Source organism: Aegilops tauschii, chromosome 5 (assembly GCF_002575655.3).
Source record: "Aegilops tauschii subsp. strangulata cultivar AL8/78 chromosome 5, Aet v6.0, whole genome shotgun sequence".
NCBI classification, from domain to species: domain Eukaryota; kingdom Viridiplantae; phylum Streptophyta; class Magnoliopsida; order Poales; family Poaceae; genus Aegilops; species Aegilops tauschii.
The window spans coordinates 463,430,234-463,452,314 of NC_053039.3; the positions used below are offsets into that span (position 1 = coordinate 463,430,234).

Consider the following 22,081-nt stretch of genomic DNA (forward strand, 5'->3'; position numbering starts at 1 on the left):
GGTTACTGAGAGCGGGCCAATCGTTGATGGTTACAAACAGCAACGCGTGCAGGTTAAATTCCTCCTGTTTGTGCTCATCCCACGTACGTACACCATTTCCAGTCCACAGCTGTAAAAGTTCTTCAACTAATGGCCTTAGGTACACATCAATGTCGTTGCCGGGTTGCTTAGGGCCTTGGATGAGAACTGGCATCCTAATGAACTTCCGCTTCATGCACATCCAAGGAGGAAGGTTATACATACATAGAGTCACGGGCCAGGTGCTGTGATTGCTGCTCTGCTCCCCGAAAGGATTAATGCCATCCGCGCTTAAACCAAACCATACGTTCCTTGGGTCAGCTGCAAACTCAGCCCAGTACTTTCTCTCGATTTTTCTCCACTGCGACCCGTCAGCGGGTGCTCTCAACTTCCCGTCTTTCTTACGGTCCTCACTGTGCCATCGCATCAACTTGGCATGCTCTTCGTTTCTGAACAGACGTTTCAACCGTGGTATTATAGGAGCATACCACATCACCTTCGCAGGAACCCTCTTCCTGGGGGGCTCGCCGTCAACATCACCAGGGTCATCTCGTCTAATCTTATACCGCAATGCACCGCATACCGGGCATGCGTTCAGATCCTTGTACGCACCGCGGTAGAGAATGCAGTCATTAGGGCATGCATGTATCTTCTGCACCTCCAATCCTAGAGGGCATACGACCTTCTTTGCTGCGTATGTACTGTCGGGCAATTCGTTATCCTTTGGAAGCTTCTTCTTCAATATTTTCAATAGCTTCTCAAATCCTTTGTCAGGCACAGCATTCTCTGCCTTCCACTGCAGCAATTCCAGTACGGTACCGAGCTTTGTGTTGCCATCTTCGCAATTGGGGTACAACCCTTTTTTGTGGTCCTCTAACATGCGATCGAACTTCAGCTTCTCCTTTTGACTTTCGCATTGCGTCCTTGCATCGACAATGACCCGGCGGAGATCATCATCATCGGGCACTGGTTCCTCTTGATCTTCAGCAGCTTCCCCCCTTGCAGCATCATTGGGCACATCATCTGGTTCCTCTTGATCTTCAGCAGCTTCCCCCGTTGCAGCATCACCGTATTCAGGGGGCACATGGTTGTCATCGTCCTCTTCTTCTTCGCCGTCTTCCATCATAACCCCCATTTCTCCGTGCCTCGTCCAAACATTATAGTGTGGCATGAAACCCTTGTAAAGCAGGTGGGCATGAAGGATTTTCCGGTCAGAGTAAGACTTCGTATTCCCACATGTAGGGCATGGACAACACATAAAACCATTCTGCTTGTTTGCCTCAGCCACTTCGAGAAAATCATGCACGCCCTTAATGTACTCGGAGGTGTGTCTGTCACCGTACATCCATTGCCTGTTCATCTGCGTGCATTATATATAATTAAGTGTGTCAAAAACCATTACAGAACATCATGAATAGATAATTAAGTGACCAAATTAATAGAAGTTCATCATCACATTAGAATCAAAGTACATACATAGTTCTCATCTAACAACATATATATAGCTCTCCAGAGCATCTAATTAATTAAACCATACATTGAAACTATGTAAAACATTTCAATGCGAAAACAAATGCGATCATAATCGCAACCAAGGTAACAATTGATCCAACGGCATAATGATACCAAGCCTCGGTATGAATGGCATATTTTCTAATCTTTCTAATCTTCAAGCGCATTGCATCCATCTTGATCTTGTGATCATCGACGACATCCGCAACATGCAACTCCAATATCATCTTCTCCTCCTCAATTTTTTTTATTTTTTCTTTCAAGTAATTGTTTTCTTCTTCAACTAAATTTAACCTCTCGACAATAGGGTCGGTTAGAATTTCCAGTTCAACCACCTCCTAGATAAATAAAATCTATGTCACGCTGGTCGGTATATTTGTCATAAACAATAAATGAATCAAATAGTTATAAAAAGATAATATATACCACATCCGAATCATAGACAGGACGAGGGCCGACGGGGGCGGATACCAAAACCATCGCACTATGTAATAAGAAGGAATAAAATAGTAAGAAAATTAGACAAGTATCTATCTAAAGTAAGATTTTTTTTTCAAAAAGAAGATAAGAACAAGAGGCTCACCACGGTGTTGCCGGCGACGAGATCGGCGCGGGCAGTCGACGGCGGTGAAGACGGGAATGGGACGTGACGGGCCGCTAAACCTAGACAAATCTCGAGGAAAATGGAGCTCGGAGGTCGAGTTTCGAGAGGAGAAAGATTAACTAGTGTGGCTCGGGCATTTCATCGAACACCTCATGTGCATAGGAGGTGAGCTAGAGCACCACAAAGCCCTCCCCTCGCTGGCCAGAGAAAAATAGAGCACTGTGGAGTGCTCTGCCGTGGCGATGGGGTATATATAGGCACCTCATTGGTCCCGGTTCGTGGCATGAACCGGTACTAAATCCGGGCCTTCTGTCCCGGTTCATGCCAAGAACCGGGACAAATGGTTGTGGGCCAGGAGCGAGGACCATTAGTCCCGGTTCGTGGCTCGAACCGGGACAAATGGTTCCATACGAACCGGGACCAATGCCCACGAGGCCCCGGCCGGCCCCCTGGGCTCACGAACCGGGACGAATGCCCCCATGGGTCCCGGTTCATGACTGAACCGGGGCTAATGTGAAAACTGCCCTGTGACCTTTGCCCCGTTTTCTACTAGTGTGAGCGGGAATACCAACTTAATCTAACCCTTGAATTAGCATGATACTTTAGAATTTTCCTCGTTTCATCCCGATGCCGCAATCAAGTGCCCATGGTCTCGTGCGGTGGTGGCTTCCTCCTCTTCTCTTGTTGTACGTGTCGTTAGAGCATCTCTAGCAGATCCCACAAACGGCCGGGCCGTAAAAAGTTTACAGGACGGCGAGCCCTCCGGCGGAACAATTCCCGTAAAACCAGCCCGCAAATGTTTTGTGGGACATGTTTGCGGGATCTATTCCGCGCCGGAGGGCTCGCCGTCCCGCAAATGCAATAATAAGCAAATATTTATCAAGTTCATCATGACAAGTGCATAAAAACTAGTTCATCATCATATATACACCACTAGTTGATCATCATACCAGTTCATCACATCCAAAACATGTGCAACAAACAAGGTATCAAGATTAGGTTCATGAATGTGGATGCCGGCCATTTCATCGAACACGTTGTAGGCATGGCCGGCGGCTTCGCCGCGGATGCCGGGGTTGGCCGAAGGGAGAGGAGGAGCCAACTCCTAGACGCGATCGCCTTCTTCCTCGGGGGCTTCGCCCGCGCCACGGCGGGGCCGGTCGAGGCGGTCTTCTTCCTCTTGGCATGGGTTCGTGGAACCGGAGCGGGGGCGTCACTCATAGGTGCCACGCCAGCTGCGGCGCCTCGAATGAGATGGCTCCCTTGCCGCTTCCTCTTGATGGTGGCAGCGGTGGCATGAGGAATTGGAGCGGCAGCGAGAGGAGTTGGAGCCATGGGAGGCCCTGGCGGATGGAGTGGCGGCGGAGCATGGTATGGCGCACCCAGGGCAGCGGTGGCTGCATCCGGCTGAATTTCGACGCTGTGAGGCCGACGGCGAGGTCGGAGGACGGATAGGCGGCAGCATCGGGGCGGGAGGCGGGAAGTGAAGCCAACGGAAGTTGTTTCGCACCAACTGAAAGGGGATCCAAAAAATTAGGTGGTGGATTCCTGCACATATGGAGGATTTGGGCTCGCGAATGCGGAATCCCCGAAAAAAAATATGGGACGGCCTGATTTGCAGCATCTATTCGGCCGGGGATACGGGATGTATCCCGCAAACTGGCGGTTATTTTAGCGGACGACCCGGTTTGTGGGATCTGGTAGAGATGCTCTTACCTCCTCACCCACGGTAATGCCTGCCCATCCTCTGTTGTATCCCAGTACTCGAACATTCCGTGCAATACGTTCGACTTGCAGTTCTTCAGAATGTTGTAATTTTTTCTTGAAACATTACATTTATTAATTACATGTTCATCAACATTGGGTTTGTTCGATTTTTTGCATCTCCCTTGTACTGGTTTCCTTTTTAACAAAAGGGAATATATTAATATCGCCTACATACCAATTACACCGAGCCTCTACAACAACGAAATGTCCTAGACACATTAGGATGAACACATCCCATAAACAAAAAGAAGAAGAAAAAAACAAAAGAACCCGCTATAGTGATCAATTCCTAGTAACTACAGCACAAACCATCACCAAGACAACACCCCATAGTTCAAATTCCCCAAAAGTGACGACTCCAAGAAGGAAACAATGCACAACCGCCGTCGTCGTCCGATCCTAGGTTTTAGGTTTTCACCCTTGAGAAAAATCACGCTCTCAAAACAATGCCTTCAAAAAGGCCACTGTAGGGCACAACCAATTAAGGCCAGACTTTGGGTTTTCACCTTGAAAGCTAAAACTCTGAACTCGTCCTATGATGCCGCCCCCTCTTGCTGATGCCGCTACTACAAGTCAGAATCATCAAGCAAATTTCTCATTGCCTTGGAGACTCAGTCTGCCATTAAAAGGCCTCTGACCTTAGCCACCATGATGTTCTCCGCCACTGTCTTCATCACAGAAATCGAAATACCGACATGTCCTATCATGTCGACAATTAACGAAGCTTCGAGTCACGCCCTCCTAAAGCCACACGAGCTAAAATAGGGATGTCGGCATCAAGTAGAACACCGTCTTGGTGCTGGAAGAACCCTAGGACCCCCCCCCCATGGTGCAAGCAAGCGCGACCCCTCTGCCAAGCCTCGTGGCCTTCAGATCGGGGCCGCAGCACACACATGAAGGCAAGGGAGCCTCAACGAACGCCGATTCAGTAGTGAACTGGCACACAGCCAAGCCCCACCGTCGCATCCCTGCATCACTCCCCGAGCCCCGCCGCCGCACGCCACTTGAAGGTCGCAGCCGTCTCGCCCATGGAGCACCGCCGAATCCCGCCAGGAACCGCTGCCACAGCCACGGGGGAGCCGCGAGAAGGAGCGCCGCTAGGTTGCGGGTGTCACCCAGGCGAGAGCGACACGGGGGTTGCGTGCGTTCTGTTTTTCAAATGTTGTATGTTGGTAACATCAGTAATAAGTATATGTCAGTTCACTACTGAATCGGTGTTCGTTGAGGCTCCCCTGCCTTCTGGAGACCTTAGCCGGCTGGTTCATGTTGTATGTTGGTAACATCAGTAATAACTATATGTCTTTATATAACATAAAATAAAAGGGCCCGTGCGTTGCAACGGGAAAACAAATCATAATGTCCAATGGTCATGACCATATTTTGCTGCATCACCGAGATACATTATTGCTCTCTATTTCGTGAAATCATGAACAATTTTTGAAATCATGAAAATGTTTTTATACTCATTAACATATTTGAAATCCTGCACATTTTTCAAATTCTTCTACACTTTTACAATTTCCGAATATTTTCTAAAATCAGGAACATTATTTGAATTCATGAACATTTTATACTATCTGTCAACATTTTTAAAAATTGTGAACAATATTTTAAACAACTTTCTAGAATCGGTCAACGTTCGTAGAATCGACGAACATTTTTTTTGAAATTGGTGTAATAGTTTTTTAAATTAACGACCATATTTTGATTTAATCAACTATTTTGGAAATGCATGATGATTTTTTGTATCAGCGAACATTTTACAAATGAATAGACTTTTTTGTAAGCCACGAACAGTTTTTGAATTTTTAGAATAGTTTTCTACTCATGAAGATTTTTTATTTGGCGAATTTTTTTCAATTTCATTAACATTTTTAATACATGAAATTTTAAAAAAAATCATGAACGTTTTTTATGTCGCAATGTGTTTTCGCAAAAATTCTATTTTTTTGAATAAGCAACTATTTTTTACAAAATCATGGATATTTTTTGAGGCCACAAACAATATGTTTTATTAAATAAATTATTTCAAAATTATCATTTTTATATTTTTGTAACTTTTTTGAAGTCCCAAATTATTTAAAGTAGTGAAAAACGAAAACGGAAAATAAAAAGAAAAAAATAAAAAATAAAATTTAGAAAACAAACTGCAAGCACATGCGCCGGCCCAAACAGGCACGCTGCGTGTTCTCCAAGTGCGCAGAGGGCAGTATAAGAGGTCCTTACTGTATGGACCGGCCCAAGCGGGAATTTCCCTATTTTAAACGTTTGCTATCACTTATAGATGGCATTGGTGGGTAAAACTTTCCTCTTATCTATACGTAATAATAAAGGATTATTGTTTCTGCAGTACGTCATGGAAATTGCCTTCAAAGGGTTATTATCTATACCTACCTAATAATAAAAGACTACTATTCTGACGGGACATCGTGGAAATTACCCCAAAAGGAGCAACATATTATCCACCAGTGCCATCTATAAGTGTTAAAAAACGTTTCACACAAGGGAATCTCGGTTTCGGCCGGCCCATGAAGTATGGGCCTTGTATACTGCACTCCGTGCATTGGGATAAGACGCAGCACGCCTGTTTGGGCCGGCCTATGTTCGGGCGGCCTGTTCTTTAATTTCGTCATTTATTTATATTTTTCGTTTTCTTCCACTTTAAATAATTTGCGACTTCAAAAAATTTCCAAAATTTTAAAAATGAGAATATGAATAAAATGTTTAATAAATCGTTAAATGTTTGTGGATTACAAAATATTCATGATTTTGTAAAAAAATCTTATTTAATAAATGTCCAAAACTTTAGAAAAAATATTCAGGAAATCAAGAAACTATTCATGATTTTTGAAAAGATTGTGTATTAAACAATGTTATGAAATTGAACAAATTTTTTCCAATTCAAAAAATGTTCATGAATGGAAAAATATGCAAAAAATTCAAAAACTGTTCCTGACTTACAAAATAGCTTAGTCATTCATAAATTGTTCACTGATTCAAACAATGATCGTGCATTTCGAAAAATGTTTGTTAAATATAAAACATGTTCGTGAATGTACAAAATTATTCCACCAATTTCCAAAAAAATGACCGTCGATTCTAGAAACGCGCCGATTCAAGTTCTTTTTAAATGTTCACAATTTTAGAAAAATGTTTGCGAATTGTATAAAAAGTTGATGAATTCGAAAAATGCTCTTTATTTTAGAAAATGTTCAAAAAAATTTAAAGGTTTTCACGGATTTGAAAAATGTTCAAGAGTTTAAATATGTGCATGAGTTTCAAAAAATGATAATTATTTCAAAAATTGTTCATAATTTCATGAAATTGAGAGTGATAGTGTATCTCAGCGATGCAGCAAAATGTGGTCATGGCCATTGAAGATTATGATTGTTTTTCTCCCTTTGCAATGCACGGGGCCATTTGCTAGTTGCCACCTAAATACGGTACTCCCAAATTTTTGGTGGCCGTTCGCCTAAGCATCAATATGTTGGAGTACCAACTAATCCCATTTGTCGGACAAGAATAAATGGAGACGGTCTATTGTTTAAGCGTACCGTAAAATATCATGTCGTGTCTCCGGTGGCTAGACTCAAATTTGTAGGTAAACTGGGGTTGAAAGCTCAAAACCATAAGACGAAGAAAGAAACTATACTATAATCGACAGTCTCTCAAAATAGGCTTTCAATCCGCTTTATATATAAAACAAAAACAGTGATACACGGGCGAACGATAGAAGATGGAGAGATATCCCTCTTACAAAGCAGATCCCAGGATAATCGGATCACGCAGACTGCACGTGACTACGCCACGCTACGCTCTAACACACATAAGCTCCACGGCAACGCCCCAGGAGGGAAGACAGCGTGAAGCGTCCCCGTTGTCGAGTCTGAAGCGGACAAGGGTTTTCACCCGAAACCCTGACACGAAGAGAAGAAGCATAACGACGTCTTCAAGAAGTGATCGGCGCCCGTGAGCGGCGTCGTCGGCAGCGCCAAAGCGCGGAGCTTTCGACACTATAGTCGACACTCAGCCAGAAGAACTAAGCAAACAGGTTTTAGTTGTCTTGTAAATGCAATACCAGGAAAGAAAATTATGAACTCTCCCAATAAATAAAAGATAAAAGTATATATACTTTTGGTCTCTTAACTTTAAAACTGGACAAGTTGCACCCTTAACACTTCAAACTAGTCAAGTTTCGTCCCTTGATCTGAAAGTAGTGGTATCCATGCTGACTCAGCCTAGTTTTGACAAGTCATGGCCCACGTGGCAATCTCTCTCTCTCTCTCATGTTGTCCTTCTCATCCTATCTCTTGTAGGCATTTTGTCGAGCACTTGCAGCGCGCCTGCAGTTCCACCACCTCGTTGGCCGCACTTGCAGCCCTACCGTCGGAGCCCACCCACTGCATGCAAGGTGCGGCGGTGTTCAGGGAAGCAGCCAACGGCGTGGTGGTCAGCAGGACCACAAATGGTGGTTGCGTGCAGATCGACCATGGCAGGGCGCAGCTCGTACGGAGGCTACAAAAGCGTGCGAAGTAACCATGAGCTTGGCGTCAGCGAGTGCGTCACGCTCATTCGCGATGTGTGCTGGTGCTCACCAACCAAGTCCGAGTGAAGTCTATTTCAAACCTTGAGGTTGTAGAGCACGACGCTAACGAACACTCACCTCTAAATCCCGGAAATTGATACCCTAAACTCACCAAACCCAGTCAGTATGAACCCTGGATCCGTTTGGTGGACCGGAAAAACAACAATCCTGATGGGGATCAATCACTACTCTCACTGACTATGTTGGGCCACCTGTTATATCCCTCCTCTATCCCAATCCTCCCCTTCTTTACATTGGCCCACTCCTTCAGCTCCTTTCCCGTCGGCCGGGCACGGCCACGAGACCACGACGCGAGCCCAACATGTGTGGGCGTGCGTCGGCCATGGCGGACGGCCACCCGAACAGTAGCCGCCGTAGTAGTGGTACTTGTACTGACGCGAGGCGCGCAGGCGCTGCCGCCCCAGCATCGTGGCCACCAGTGCACCCGCAGCTGTCGAGAAGGCCCCGCCCGCAGCGTCGTCCTCACTGCGACGCCGCAAACATGTATAAACTGATTCAAAATTGAGATAAGACCAGGATTAGTGAGTATAGGATGTCGATTTTAGGGATTGAGAAGTTAGGGTTCATTCTCGACGAGCTGTATGAATTCAGGGTTTAAAACAAACTTTACTCATCAGGCCCCATCGCACGTTGCTCTAGACGATTGCTCACCATCGGCATGTGACGAGTTGATGCATGCCCACAAAACGTGTCGTCCATGTTCATGTTGAAGCGAGTGGCAATTGAGCCGTCGGCAAGTTCCATGGCGCCTCGTCATGGTCCGTTCCCGTGGAGGCAAAATTTCATGTTTTGACCCTTTTCCTATAGTAATTCAGGATCTGACCCCGGTTTGAAAAAAATTCAGGATTTGACCCTTTTTCTTACCGCCAGGGGCTCTGGCGGTAGGGTTAGACAGCCTATCGCCAGGGCCCCTGGTGGTAGGCTACTTATCCACGTCAGCACGCGGAGACGGCCATCGTCCTCCTCCGTCGCACCCTACCGCCAGGGGACCTGGCGGTAGCCTGTCTAACCCTATCGCCAGGACCCCTGGCGGTAGGGTCCGGGCAGTTATTTCGCCCGAGACCCCGCGCCCCTTCCCATCTCACCACCCCTCCCCCTCCCCCTCCCCCCGTCGGCAGTTTCCTTATTTCTCCCCCAAGTCGCCCCTCTCTCCCTCTCTCATCTCCTCCACTCTTCCCCTCGGATCTTCACCGATTCTTCACCGTTTTTGCGGATCGAGATGGCCCCGAAGAGAGAAACGTAAGCTCCTGCAATCCCTCCAATTAGTTTTTGGAAACTTGCTTCCGATTCGACTCATTATTTGCTTGAAATCCCTCATATTTTTGAACTTAGATTGGATTTTTTCACCTAATATTGTTTTAGTTTGATTGTTGTTCTAGTTCTTAGTTCTTTAGTAACTAGTGGTATTGAATATTAGTGTGAAGATGAACCCTAGTTCATAATTTTTTTTTTTGTTAAAAAAATTATGATGTAATGTTGATATGAGGATGAACCCTAGTTTGATGATGCATGTTGATATGATGATATGATGTAGTGTGAAGATGAACCCTAGTTTGATGATGCATGTTCATATGATGATATGAAGATGTTGTTTGGAAAAAAATATTTAAAAATATGATGATATGATGTATGTTGGTGGATTTTTTTATATGATGCATGTTGATATGATTTGATCCATCATGTGTAGTAGATGTTGTTGGACGAATATGCTTAAGATTTTATTTTGATATGATGCATGTTGATATGATTTGATTTCATTGTTTGTTTATGTATGCTTATGCTTATGATGCTTTTGTTTATGAAATTTTATTAAGGCGGCCACCTCTTGCAGACAACATCGGCCCACGATACTCCATGCTGGACTGGGCATTCAACAAGGGTCATCGTGCCTGTTTCATAGAGAACGGAGAGGTAAGTGATATGAATGAAATATTGATCAAAGTTTTCGGATTGATGAAAATGATCTCCTAACTTTTGGCGTTCACTTTTTGACTGATGCTCCAGCCACAGCACATGAGGGATCACGGGGTTCATGGGCATATGGACTACGATGAGCGCTACGTGCCATTCTTCAAGAAAGCCCGTCTGTTGGGTTTTGTGTTGCAGTTCAAGCGTCAGCCGCCGACGCTTGTCCACGCAGCTCTGACAGCGTTGATTGACCAGTGGCGACCGGAGACCCATTCTTTCCATCTGCCATGCGGGGAGATGATGGTGACCCTCGAGGATTGGGCGATGATTACTGCCATGCCGATCGAGGGTCATGCACTCACCGGGCGAGTGGAGAGGACCAACTGGCAGGAGAGGGTTGCCACCCTCATCGGCGACTGCCCCGCTGCTAAGGGTAACCGTACATCCGGTGTGCCGTTGATCTGGCTCTCGGAGCACCAGCAGAAATGCCCCGAAGGCACCGACGAGACGACTGTGGAGTGGTACGCGAGGGCCTAGTTGTGGTACATTCTCACGGAGGTCGTGTTTCCAGACAGCTCCAGGAACTCTGCCAACTGGTCGTATCTCTTCTTCCTAGCGGACTGGGAGGTAGGGTACAGTTTGGGGACCGCATCTCTCGCCTACCTATACCGTTCGGTAAGAGAGTATCTAATTGCCTACCTACCTACGAAAGTGTGTCCATGATATTTTTGTTATACCTGATCCTTATTTGATGTTTTGCATCTTGACGACGCAACGCAGAGGACGGGAGACAAGTCCAATATGGGTGGCTTTGTCTGGGCCTTCTCCATTTGGATGTGGGAGCGGCTGCCGGTAGGGCGTCCGAAGAAGATGCCAAGACGCCCATGGGGTGCCTATAGCGAAGACGGCGACGAGACTCGACACCCCACCATAGCTTGCGAGTGGGACATTGTCAAACTCTACACGAGCCTAAACAAGACTTCGTACAAGACCTACACCAATAAGTTGGACGCTTTGACGCATACGCATGTATATGAACTCGCTAAACACATTTCTCTTTGATTCCACTTTTGACCGAGAGTGGGAACTTACCAACGTATATGTAATAGGTAAACTGGTGTCCGTATGACCGAGAGTGGGACTTTGATCTGAACGTGATGTGCGATGCGGACCGTGGTCTCTGGCGGTGCATCGTGCCCATGATCTGTGTGTACGCCGTCGAGTGGCACTTGCCACACCGCGTGGCCACGCAGTTTGGGGTGTATTGCATACCCCACTGGGCCAGCCCACCGATACCGGCGGCCACACGCTCCACCTGTGAGCGCTTTGTTCTCTATGCACATGATTTCATTGCGTGCCGACTTTATTATGATGTTTCTTGTGGCCTATGCCTTGCAGGATGAGCCGGCAAAAGAATCAATCAATCACAGACTAGGGAGAGGAGCATAAAACTCATGTGACGGAGTGGAACCGACGGAGGTACCGGAAAGACGTGGAGAGGAAAGTGACGGACTGGGATGCTTACCTGGACTGACACATGAGGTGGTACGATGATGGCCAAAAGCACCGTCTTCGTCTCAGGCCTCGGTGGACGGCCGAAGACATCGCGGAGCTGGAGAGGGATGACCCCGAGGAAGAGGCCTACCAGACTGGCATCAGAGACATGCACAGTGGATTTAGAGAGTTTGCACCCCTCATCAACAGAGTGGTAAGTTTGAACCGATGGTTGTATTTAAATTATTGTATTCGTCATCGTGACTGACTTATGTCGTTGCAGTCTGGTGAGCTGAACAGATGCATCTTTGAAGCATCAGATGCACTAGGTGATATCCCCGGGAGCGTACAATATGAGAACAAAATGAGGGGGGGTGATGAAGGTATAATTTCAGCCTCCTCGGAACAGATGCATCTTGTTCACTTGCAATCATAAACCTGAAACTTATTATGCCCTTGTTTCATTGTGAGTGTAGAAGTTCGTGAAGCGTTGTCGCAAGCTAGTAGGGCTGCTTTGGTGTGCTGGAGCTGGGTCGGTTGAAGCTTATCGGCCTGTAGCCACACAGGGTCACATTAGCTCATCGAGCCATCTTCCTTCGTCGTCTAGGTTGGCTGAGGAGGAGGAGGAGGAGGAGGAGGCCACACATGAAGAAGGGGAGGAGGAGGAGGATGAGGAGGATGAGAGCAACGGGGAGGAGGAGTACGATGAAGATTATGGACCTCCACCAACTCAAACATCTCAACCATCTCAGTTGACGAAGAGGAATCCGAAGAAGAAGGATTTGCTGAGTCCGGACCCTTCCCAGAGACCGGTTACTCGACGGCCCAAGAAGAAGACTGAAGAGACTCATTCAAAGAGTAACGAGGACCGTACCTCCAAGAGGGGAAGGAGCAACTGAAGAGACTCGATAGTTGGCTCTTGTAGTTGGGTGATGTGTTTGCTATTTGGTTGAACTTGTCTAGTAGTTGTGGAACTTGTCTAGTGGTTGAACTTTGTGGAACTATGTGTTTGCTATTTGTGGATCTATGTGTTTGCTATTTGTGAAACTATGCGGAACTCCGTTTACTAATTAGTTGAAGTTCGTTTGAAATGTTCTATGCACTTCAAGTTTTGTTAATGTGTATGTGATGCTCAAGTTCTATGATTTTCCTGTCATATTTGTGAAACTTGCTGTGATGTTGCTGTCATATTGCATTTGAAATGAAATGAAGCAAACAAATGAACCTGAAACAATAAAACACAGGACCCTACCGCCAAGGACCATGGCGGTAGGGTCACACAGCCTACCACCACCATCCCTGGCGATAGGGTGAACCTACCACCAGGGCCCTTGCATTTTTCGTTACAGAAGGTTTGCACGGCAAAACCCAGCCACACCCTACCGTCAGGGGAGTGGCGGTAGGGTTAGACAGCCTACCGCCAGGTGATCTGGCGGTAAGGTACTTATCCACGTCAGCACAGGCTAACGGCCGCCGTCCCACTCCGTCGCACCCTACCGCCAGAGGTCCTGACGGTAGGCTGTCTAACCCTACCGCCGGAGCCCCTGGCGGTAGCAAAAGGGTCAAATTCCGAAATTTTTTCAAACCAGTGTCAGATTTTGAATTTCTATCGAAAAAGGGTCAAAACACGAAATTTAGCCTCCCATGGCCTGGCTAGAGTGGCGCGTGGTGCGCTCCGCCAGTGTTGTCGGCGTGGGTCACCGGTGTACGTACGTGCCGTGGGATCTGGCAGGACCGGCAGCGTCGGACAGAACCCAGTCAGCCCGAGATGAGCCCGACCATTACGGGGCCCTGGCACCACGGTCCTTACCAGGCCCCGGCGAACTGCACGAGTAGGCAGGGGATAAAGAAAGGAAGCATTTCCCGCAGAGTAACGTGTGTGCTATTCATTTCTACCAGAAACAGTATACGTCCTTTCTAGCTTAAATCTATGAGAAAAATAATTAGTCATTCAATGTGTAACATCTATTTGTACGTAACATTGACATTATAAATAATGGGGCAGTAGGTTGCTTCTCTTCACACCACCGGTACAATCACAAACCCCATGGGGCCTTCGGAGCAGATCAACACCAAAACTCGTAGCATAAGTTGAAGCAATGCTTGGTCGTCTCTCTTGTGTAGCTGTTACGGTCAAATTTAGCTGGGTAGATGTGATTCTAGATTTCATAGAAATGGGATGTGTCAGAAACGGGAGCTTAGCTTTTTGGTAACTTATTGCTGCTGGTTTATTACATTGATGTACGTCTTCCTTCAATCCGGGAAGAGCAACTCTATGATGCAGTAGTACTTACTTTTTTAGAGAGAGAGGAAGTTGCTGTTTCAGAGCACATTACATCGAGTCTTTACATAATTATTGCTCCCGCAACTCAGGAAGCGCAGACCCAGCGGCGTTACACCCAGTCATAGCTTGAACGAGAGCACATCTCCTTATTTCCATGGCTCGATGGGCCATACAGCGATCTCACTAGTAGAAAATTGGGCTTTAGTCATAGGGCAATATTCACATTAGTCCGGGTTCAGTCACGAACCGGGATTAATGTGAGCATTGGTCCCGGTTCGTGCGGCCAGGGGCCTGCCGGGCCTCGTGGGGGCATTGGTCCTGGTTCGTCCGGCCCCTTTGGTCCCGGTTGGTGGGACCAATGGGCCTTGCTCCTGGCCCACCATCATTGGTCCCGGTTGGTGGCTTGAACCGGGACAAGAGGCTCACCCTTTAGTCCCGGTTCATACCACAAACCGGGACTAAAGGGTTGGTCCTAATTGCGGTCAGAGTTTAGTCCCACCTCGCCAACCGAAGGGCGCTCACACCGGTTTATAAGCCCGTCCCTCTCTGCCTTGTTGAGCTCCTCTCAAAGTGAAAATAGATGCCCTTATACAGGGAATTTGACCTAAATTCAGAGTAAATTTCTTTGAATTTCATACAAATTTATTATGAATTTAGGTTGAATTTTCTCTATAGGCGCATCTATGTCCATTTTTTTAGTAAATAAAATAAATAAACCTTAATAAAATAAATAAAAATAAAAAAACCTTAATAAAATAAAATAAACTATAGTAAATAAAATAAATAAACCTTAATAAAATAAATAAAAATAGCAGCAGTAAAATAAATAAAAATAGCAGCAGTAAAATAAATAAAGTAAAATACATAAGTAATTAGAAACAAAATGGAATGAAATAAATAAATTTTTTGTTGTAAGTAGAAACAAAACAAAATAAATAAAGCAAAAGAGAAAACAAAAAACAGGGAAAAAAATTATGCCACCTACTGGGCCACCACGGCCTGAATACGACTTGAAACCCATCCATGGCCAGGATTCAGGCCCACAGAAGGCCCAGTAGGCCCCACAGGCAAAGAGAAGGTTAGGCCCGAAAGCCTGCAGTTGAGAGGAGCTCGAGAGGGTGGGCGCAACAGCGCTTATAAACCACTCTCGAGCTCTCTCAACTAGCGAGGTGGGACTAAACTTTGGCCACGACGCGGGCAGCACATGTCCTTTGGTCCCGGTTGGTGGCACCAACCGGGACTAAACGTGGGCATGGGTACCGGTTAGTGCCACCAACCGGGACCAATGAGGTGCCTATATATACCCCTCGCCCACGAGCAGAGCACTCCAGTGCTCTGTTTTTCTCTGGCCGGCGAGGGGAGGGCTTTGTGGTGCTCTAGCTCACCTCCTATGCACATGAGGTGTTCGATGAAATGCCCGAGCCACAGTAGTTAAGCTTTCTCCTCTCGAAGCTCGACCTCAAAGCTCCATTTTCCTTGAGATTTGTACGGTTTAGCGGAATGCACGCAGATGAACCGGCAATGGATGTACGGTGACAGACACACCTCCGAGTACATTAAGGGCGTGCATGATTTTCTCGAAGTGGCTGAGGCAAACAAGCAGAATGGTTTTATGTGTTGTCCATGCCCTACATGTGGGAATATGAAGTCTTACTCTGACCGGAAAATCCTTCACACCCACCTGCTTTACCAGGGTTTCATGCCACACTATAATGTTTGGACGAGGCACGGAGAAATAGGGGTTATGATGGAAGACGGCGAAGAAGAAGAGGACGATGACAACTATGTGCCCCCTGAATACGGTGATGCTGCAACCGGGGAAGCTGCTGAAGATCAAGAGGAACCAGACGATGTGCCCAATGATGCTGTAACGGGGGAAGCTGCTGAAGATCAAGAGGAACCAGTGCCCGATGATGATGATCTCCGCCGGGTCATTGTCGATGCAAGGACGCAATGCGAAAGTCAAAAGGAGAAGCTGAAGTTCGATCGCATGTTAGAGGGTCACAAAAAAGGGTTGTACCCCAATTGCGAAGATGGCAACACAAAGCTCGGTACCGTACTGGAATTGCTGCAGTGGAAGGCAGAGAATGCTGTGCCTGACAAAGGATTTGAGAAGCTATTGAAAATATTGAAGAAGAAACTTCCAAAGGATAACGAAATGCCCGACAGTACATACGCAACAAAGAAGGTCATATGCCCTCTAGGATTGGAGGTGCAGAAGATACGTGCATGCCCTAATGACTGCATCCTCTACCGCGGTGCGTACAAGGATCTGAACGCATGCCGGTATGCGGTGCATTGCAGTATAAGATCAGACGAGATGACCCTGGTGATGTTGACGGCGAGCCCCCCAGGAAGAGGGTTCCTGCGAAGGTGATGTGGTATGCTCCTATAATACCACGGTTGAAACGTCTGTTCAGAAACGAAGAGCATGCCAAGTTGATGCGATGGCACAGTGAGGACCGTAAGAAAGACGGGAAGTTGAGAGCACCCGCTGACGGGTCGCAGTGGAGAAAAATCGAGAGAAAGTACTGGGCTGAGTTTGCAGCTGACCCAAGGAACGTATGGTTTGGTTTAAGCGCGGATGGCATTAATCCTTTCGGGGAGCAGAGCAGCAATCACAGCACCTGGCCCGTGACTCTATGTATGTATAACCTTCCTCCTTGGATGTGCATGAAGCGGAAGTTCATTATGATGCCAGTTCTCATCCAAGGCCCTAAGCAACCCGGCAACGACATTGATGTGTACCTAAGGCCATTAGTTGAAGAACTTTTGCAGCCGTGGAATGGAAACGGTGTACGTACGTGGGATGAGCACAAACAGGAGGAATTTAACCTGCACGCGTTGCTGTTTGTAACCATCAACGATTGGCCCGCTCTCAGTAACCTTTCAGGACAGACAAACAAGGGATACCACGCATGCACGCACTGTTTAGATGACACTGAAAGTATATACCTGGACAAATGCAGGAAAATGTGTATCTGGGCCATCGTCGATTTCTTCCGACCAACCATCAATGTCGAAAGAAAGGCAAGCATTTCAAAGGCGAGGCAGATCACCGGAAGAAGCCCGCCATGCGTACCGGTGATCACGTACTTGCTATGGTCAATGATTTACACGTAATCTTTGGAAAGGGTCCCGGCGGACTAGCTGTTCCGAATGACGCTGAGGGAAACGCACTCATGTGGAAGAAGAAATCTATATTTTGGGACCTACCCTACTGGAAAGAGCTAGAGGTCCGCTCTTCAATCGACGTAATGCACATGACGAAGAACCTTTGCGTGAACCTGCTAGGCTTCTTGGGCGTGTATGGGAAGACAAAAGATACACCTGAGGCACGGGAGGACCTGCAACATTTGCACAAAAAAGACGGCATGCCTCCGAAGCAGTATGAAGGTCCTGCCAGCTACGCTCTTACGAAAGAAGAGAAAGAAATCTTCTTTGAATGCCTACTCAGTATGACGGTCCCGACTGGCTTCTCGTCGAATATAAAGGGAATAATAAATATGCAAGAGAAAAAGTTCCAGAACCTAAAGTCTCATGACTGCCACGTGATTATGACGCAACTGCTTCCGGTTGCATTGAGGGAGCTTCTACCGGAAAATGCCCGATTAGCCATTATGAAGCTATGTGCATTCCTCAATGCAATCTCTCAGAAGGTGATCGATCCACAATTCATACCAAGGCTAAGGAGTGATGTGGCGCAATGTCTTGTCAGTTTCGAGCTGGTGTTCCCACCATCCTTCTTCAATATCATGACGAACGTCCTAGTTCATCTAGTCGACGAGATTGTCATTCTGGGGCCCGTATTTCTACACAATATGTTCCCCTTTGAGAGGTTCATGGGAGTCCTAAAGAAATATGTCCGTAACCACGCTAGGCCAGAAGGAAGCATCTCCATGGGCCATCAAACAGAGGATGTCATTGGGTTTTGTGTTGAATTCATTCCTGGCCTTAAGAAGATAGGTCTCCCTAAATCGTGGTATGAGGGGAGACTGACTGGAAAAGGCACGCTTGGAGGGGACTCAATAATATGCAGGGACGGATATTCTTGGTCTCAAGCACACTACACAGTTCTACAGAACTCTACCTTGGTGACCCCGTATGTCGATGAACACAAGAACAGTCTGCGCTCCAAACACCCGGAGCACTGCGACGACTGGATTACATGTGAACACATCAGGACTTTCAGCAGTTGGTTGGAAACACGTCTTAGAGATGACAACACTGTTTGTGATGAGCTGTACTCGTTGTCCAGGGGACCATTTTTGACTGTATTGACTTACAAAGGATACGAGATAAATGGGAATACATTTTACACGATCGCCCAAGATCAAAAGAGCACCAACCAAAACATCGGTGTCCGCTTTGATGCAGCAACCGAGAGGGGAAAGGACACATATTATGGTTACATAGTGGACATATGGGAACTTGACTATGGACATGATTTTAAGGTCCCTTTGTTTAAGTGCAAATGGGTCAATCTGTCAGGAGGCGGGGTACAGGTAGAACCACAGTACGGAATGACAACAGTGGATCTGAACAATCTTGGGTACACTGACGAACCGTTCGTCCTAGCCAATGATGTGGCACATGTTATCTATGTGAAGGACATGTCTACCAGACCGAGAAAAAGAAAAGATAAGGAAGCGAATACATCATACGATGAGCCAAAGCGCCACATAGTTCTTTCAGGAAAAAGGGACATCGTGGGAGTGGAGGGCAAGACAGACATGTCTGAAGATTATGAAAAGTTTCATGAAATTCCTCCCTTCAAAGTCAAGGCTGATCCAAGCATCCTGATAAACGATGAAGATTATCCATGGTTACGGCGCAATAAGCAAAGGGCACAAGTGAAGAAAAAGTGAAGACTTTCTATCCACAACTATTATGATGATACCATGCCAACTTTCAACCTTTTTGTAGTTCATTTGAAATGCCTGTTGTAACAGATTAGTTTTCGTCCGAAATCCTGATACTTCGAAAGAGATTGTCCATTTTGTACACGAAGTGCATCCAGTTTTTGCCGTAACCCTATCAACTTTTTAGCACATGCTATGTGGGTGAAATGATGACACCATGCCAACTTTCAACCTTTTCAGAGTTCATTTATAGTGCTTTTCAATTTCACGGTCATATAGCTCATGAAAATCAGTAAATGCATGAAAAATAACAAATGAAGTCAGAAAGGGTTGAAAATTGATGATGTGGCTTTGAATGGTGCATTTTGAACACACAAAAAGTCTGGAGTTCAAATAAGTTCAAAAAAATGAAATCCCTTTGTAACTGATGAGTTTTCGTCCGAAACCCTGATACTTCGGAAGAGATTGTCCATTTTGTACACGAAGTGCATCCAGTTTTTGCCGTAACCCTCTCAACTTTTTAGCACATGCTATGTGGGTGAAATGATGACACCATGCCAACTTTTAACATTTTCAGAGTTCATTTGTAGTGTTTTTCAATTTCACGGTCATATAGCTCATGAAAATCAGTAAATGCATGAAAAATAACAAATGAAGTCAGAAAGGGTTGAAAATTGATGATGTGGCTTTGAATGGTGCATTTTGAACACACAAAAAGTCTGGAGTTCAAATAAGTTCAAAAAAATGAAATCCCTTTGTAACTGATGAGTTTTCGTTCGAAACCCTGATACTTCGGAAGAGATTGTCCATTTTGTACACGAAGTGCATCCAGTTTTTGCCGTAACCCTCTCAACTTTTTAGCACATGCTATGTGGGTGAAATGATGATACCATGCCAACTTTCAACCTTTTCAGAGTTCATTTGTAGTGCTTTTCGATTTAAGGGTCATTTATAGCTCATGAACTAATAGCAACAAGAATGAACTAAAAATAATCAATTAAAATATGTTGTTATGATCAACTAAAACAAAACTATAATATTCTTCAATAGCCAAAAGAATCAACTAAAAAGCTTTTATAAAACTCCAATAGCAAAAGGAATTTTCATAAAGAATGTTTTTGTTAAAAACTTTAATAGCAAAAAGCATTATCATAAAGATTTTTTTGTTCGAAACTAAAATAACAAAATCTCTTTTTGAATAGAATCATAAAACACAGTAATATTAAATAGCAGGAAAAAGAATCACTCCAAAATCTATTTTTATAGTAAAGTTAATCACAAACTAGTGATTCACACAAATTTCAAAGAATTCAAATTTAAACTATTCAAATTTGAAAACTAATGGCACTAACAGAAAGTTTATAATTTTTCTGACCTAAAAGTAAAAAGAATTAAAAAATAAACTTTAATAAAATAAATAAAAATAGCAACAGTAAGTATTTTGTTGTAAGTAGAAACAAAATAAAATAAATAAAGCAACAAAGAAAAAAAGGGCCATCTACTGGGCCACCACGGCCTGAATACGACTAGAAACCCAACCATGGGCCAGGATTCAGGCCCGCACGTGGCCCAGTAGGCCCCACAGGCACATAGTGTATGGTTAGGCCCGAAAGCCTGCAGTTGAGAGGAGCTCGAGAGGGTGGGCGCAGCAGCGCTTATAAACCACTCTCGAGCTCTCTCAACTAGCGAGGTGGGACTAAACTTTGGCCGTGACGCGGGCAGCACATGTCCTTTGGTCCCGGTTGGTGGCACCAACCGGGACTAAAGGTGGGCATGGGTACCGGTTAGTGGCACCAACCGGGACCAATGCCCCCCCTTTAGCCCCGGTTGGTGCGACCAACCGGGACCAAAGGCCGCCGCTTCCCGCCCTTTGGGCTGCTGAAAAGAGGCCTTCGGTCCCGGTTGGTGGCACCAACCGGGACTAAAGGGGGCATTGGTCCCGGTTGGTGTCACGAACCTGGACCAATGGCTTTGCTATATAAGCAAACACTTAGTAATTTTTTCAGAGTTCATCTGCAGTTTGCCCCGACGACGTTGAGCACATCGACGCCGCCAGGCTGCCCCGACGCCATCGCCGCCCCGCCCCTGAGCCCGCGCCCCTGCCCCGCCCCCTTCGTCGCCATCGCCGAGCCCGCGCCCGTGCCCTGGCCCCTCCGCCGCGCCGTCGCCGATCCCGCGCCCTGCCCCGGCCCCGCCTTCGCTGTCGACGTCACCGCCCCCGAGTCCGCGCCCCTGCCCCGCCACCGCCGTCGTCGTCGCCGTCACCGAGCCCGCGCCCTGCCCCGCCCCCGCCATCATCGTCGCCGTCACCGCCCCCGAGCCCGCGCCCTGCCCCGCCCCGCCGCCGTCGTCGCCGCTCCCGAGCCCGCGCCCCTGCCCCGCCCCCGCCGTCGCCGTCGCCGTCGCCGTCACCACCCACACTGTGAGCTGCCGCCGCCCCGGCCCACTGTCTTTTTTTATTAGTAAAGTTTATGTATTTTTTTTCATATATAATGTAGATGTATATATATGTATGTATGTATGTATGTATATATGGATGGATGAAAATATTGATGTGATGTATTTTTGTTCATAGACCTTTTTATGTTCATAGAATTAGTATTTTTTTGTTCATATATATATAATTATTATATGTATGTGTATGTATGTATGTATGGATGTATGTATATAGAAAATATTGATATTGTGATATATAGATTATTTTTTCTTTAAAATTTACCCCCTCCCCGATAACTTTGACATGAGGAGGGACGTCGGACATGCATGAGAGAGAGGCGGTCCGCTTGCCCGACCAACTATCGAGGCCACCCAAACCCTAGAAAAAGAGCGTCGTCCTTGTCGATCTACCCAGGCCCTCCCCGATAACTTCGACATGAGGGGGGGACGTCGGACTATATAACAAACACTTGTGAAAAGTTTCAGTTTTCATCGCCAGTTGCCTCCCCCTCCCGGATAAACCCCTCCCGGATAACTTCGACCATGATAACTTATACCACGGGAGCACCCCCAGGCCCTCTTGCTCGACC

At 46.3% G+C, this 22,081-nt stretch overlaps 1 pseudogene; it reads left to right on the top strand.

The window, feature by feature from the left end:
- Window positions 1–11,952: 11,952 nt before the first annotated feature.
- The window catches only part of LOC141023023 (uncharacterized), a 47,032-nt pseudogene continuing 36,903 nt past the window's right edge, over window positions 11,953–22,081 (top strand).